Raw genomic sequence first — 3,514 nt, forward strand, 5'->3', positions numbered from 1 at the left:
TTCCAAGTTTTAGAAATTGTAACTAAAACTGTGATAAATGCTGGTACAGAATTTCATGCTAGCTTTCATTTTCAGTTTGCTTTAGGAATGTAATTGCAGGATTATATGTTATCTATGTACTTAAACTCTCAAGAGAGGATTCCGAGTTGGTGACCTGAAAGCACCCAGTGACCCCCAGGCCCTCCAGAGGGCATTATGAAAAAAAATCCTAAAGAGCAATGGCTTTTCCAGGGGGATGACGGGGTGTTGAAGTTTGGTTTTCAATAGATGGAGCCAGAAAAGACAAACCAACAAAATAAAACCCTAGAAGTACTGCAGAGGTGAACAAAGGGCATGGGGCAGATCCACGGCTCCAAACACCCAGTGGCAGAGCAGAATGCAGAGGGACACGTGAAACAGTGGGGCAGTGGGGGGCGGAGACTCGGAGAACTCAACCAGCCCAGGTCTCCACACCACTCAGGAGCACTCTAACAGACAACAGGCGTGGAACCTTGTGGCGTACCGGCAGGGATGGATGACCCACTTTCCAGCACACAATATCCCAGATACCTATTTGGGGAGTGTTATGGTTTAGATATGAGGAGACCCCGAAAACTCATAAGTAAGACGATGCAAGAAAGTTTAGAGGTGAAATTCCTGGGTTAGGAGGGAGAGCCTTAACCTGGCCAGTGCATTAATCTTCTGATACGGGAGGTAACTGTAGGCAGGTAGGATGTGGCTGGGGGAGGCAGGTCACGAGGCCTGCCTTTGGGGTTCATATATTGTCCCCTAGTGAGCAGAGTGCTCTCTTTCTCTCCCTCGTGATTGTCCTGAGCAGCTTTGCCCTGCTGTGTCCTGCCACCATGATGTTGTGCCTCACTTAGGCCCAGAGCTATGGGTGTGGCCAACTCTGGACTGAGACCTCTAAAATGGTGAGCCCCAAATAAACTTTCCCTCCGCTAATTGCTCTTGTCAGGTCTTTTGGTGACAGAGATCACAAAACTGACTCAAACGGGGAGTCATCTTGTGAAAAATGGGGCACAGTAATGGGGAGCCATGCTGAGAAGGTCACTGTGGAGCGTGAGGGAGGCATCTTGAAAAGGTCACTGAACAGTGTTTGGGAAGCCATCTTAAGAAGGTCATGAACCGGGAGCACACTGCTCAAGGCTGCCATGGCTACAGCCCACTATCACTTTTGTCTGCCTCCTGCCATGGGGTCTGCACCTACCACCTCAGCTGGCACCTGTCTTGTTCCCCTGCCAGTACCTGGTGGTACTCCCTGTCACCAGCAGTGGAAATGGAGCTCAGCAGGCAGGGTGCTCCTGACTGCCCACCAGGGTGCAGGGTGCCCCAACCACCCACGGAAGAACCTGCAGATGCACCCTCTCACCACAGCCCTGCAGTCTAGGCTACACCAGCCATGGGTGGTTGAGTGCCAGGCTCCATGGCAGAAATTCCAGAGACACTGCTCCTGGGGTGGAAAAGAGCAGAGTTTGTCCCTTACTAAGCACAGTGTGGCCCTGTGAGCTCAGACAGCCACAACAAGTTGAGTGGGCACTTCAAGGCAGAGACATGCTCCTGGCTTGGCACTCATGGTAAAGATAAAGTATCTCACCAAAATGATTCCCACATAACAGTGCTTCAAAGAGCTGACCTTCCTAGCAAATGTGCAAACCTCAACATAGAAATACAAGAAGCATTTTCTTTATCCATGCATCCATTGAAAGGCATCTCAGTTGGCCCCACAGTTTAGCTATTGTGAATCAAGCTGCTATAAACATTGCTGTGGCTGTGTCACTGTAGTATGCTGATTTTAAGAAAATGTGGTTCATATACACAATGGAATATTACTCAGCCTTAAAGAAGAATAAAATTATGGCATTTTCAGGTAAATAGATGGAACTAGAGAATATTGTGCTCAATGAAATAAGTCAGTTGCCCAAAATCAAAAGCTGAATGTTTTCTCTGATAAGCAGATGCTGATGCATAGTGGGGCAGGGGAATAGGGAAGAATGAAAAAACTTGGGTTTGTGTAGAGGGGAATGAGGGGAGGGGTGGGTTGTGGGGATGGGAAAGACGGTAAAATGACACAGACATTATTACCCTGTATACATGTATGATTATACCACTAGTATGACTCTGCACCATGTACAGCCAGAGGAATGAGAAGGTGTGCTCCATTTGAATATAATGTGTCAAAATGCATTCTACTATCCTGTATAACTAATTAAAACAAATCAAAATAAAAGAAACATGTATTGTTATTTATATTCTTGATGGTTGCCATTCTGACTGGAGTGATTTGAAATCTCAGTGTAGTTTTAATTTGCATTTCCCTAATTGCTAGAAATGTTGAACATTTTTTCACACATTTGTTGGCTGTTTGTATTTCTTCTTTTGAGATGTGTCTGTTTAGTTCCTTTTCCCTTTTATTAATTGGGTTATTGGGAGGTTAAGCTTTTTGAATTCTTTGTATATCCTGGAATTTAACACTTTATTTGAGGTATATTAAATTAATAAAAATTTAAGAAAAAATGTGTTCACTCACAATGAGATAATAAAAAATGCAGCAATGTCATTCCAACCTATGATACTCTGTTGACTTTGGCATTTATCTAAAAAATCTTCAGAGTAGAACCTTCTGGGTATGGTTTTGGCAAGATTTAGTAGATTTATTTTTTTCTTACCTGAGATGCATTTAAAATAACAATGACAGTTATTCTTAAAAAGAGAATAAGAAAAAGAAATACAAGAAACATGAGAAAACAAGAGAATAAGATACTTTCCAATTGTCCTAAGCTTCCAATAACTGAATTTATGATATTGAAATGGAGGAAACATCAGAAAAAAAGTAATTCTAAAAGATGATTATCAAAATGATTAATGAATTAAAAGGTATATAGAAGAAACTAAGAGAGAAAATATAGGATATGAAAAGACATTTTAATGAAGAGATAGAAATCTTGAAAAAGAAGCAAGCAGAAATCCTGGAAATGAAAGACTCAATTAATCAGGAAACTCAGTGGAGAGTCTCAACAATAGAATAGATCAAGCAGAAGAAATACTACCAGGATCTTAAGATAAAGTAAGTGAATTAGAACACTCAACAGATTTTTTTTCATGTCAGACAGGTAATGTGCCAATGTCGTAACAAGGTTAAGAGGAGGCACATCTCACACCATAGTGTGAACACCCAATCATCATGCTTGTGAATTAAAGGATCTACACAGAGATTTTTAAAAATTTAAAAACTAGGAACAGGATATACAGGAGTTCTGGGATGACATCATAAGGTTGAGTGAAGAATCACAGGTCTGGAGGGAGGAAAGGAGATACTGACTAATGACATAGAAATCTTATTCCAGTTAAATAATAGCAGAAAATGTCCCTCACCTTGAGGAAGAGGTGGTCGTACAGGTAATGAAGGCCTTGAGATCTCCATACAGAGGGGACCGGAAAACAACATATTATGGTTAAAATGCTACAACTTCAGAGCAAAGACAGAATTTTAAAAGCTGCATGAGAGAAGAACTGA

At 41.9% G+C, this 3,514-nt stretch overlaps 1 non-coding gene across 1 annotated transcript; it reads right to left on the reverse strand.

The window, feature by feature from the left end:
- Positions 1 to 3,100: 3,100 nt before the first annotated feature.
- On the reverse strand, positions 3,101 to 3,201 carry LOC120886733 (small nucleolar RNA U13). The gene has a single exon (XR_005729829.1). It is a non-coding gene; the product is annotated as a small nucleolar RNA U13 (small nucleolar RNA).
- Between the last annotated feature and the right edge of the window lie 313 nt (positions 3,202 to 3,514).

The sequence above is a fragment of the Ictidomys tridecemlineatus genome, chromosome 13 (genome assembly GCF_052094955.1).
Source record: "Ictidomys tridecemlineatus isolate mIctTri1 chromosome 13, mIctTri1.hap1, whole genome shotgun sequence".
Taxonomy (NCBI): domain Eukaryota; kingdom Metazoa; phylum Chordata; class Mammalia; order Rodentia; family Sciuridae; genus Ictidomys; species Ictidomys tridecemlineatus.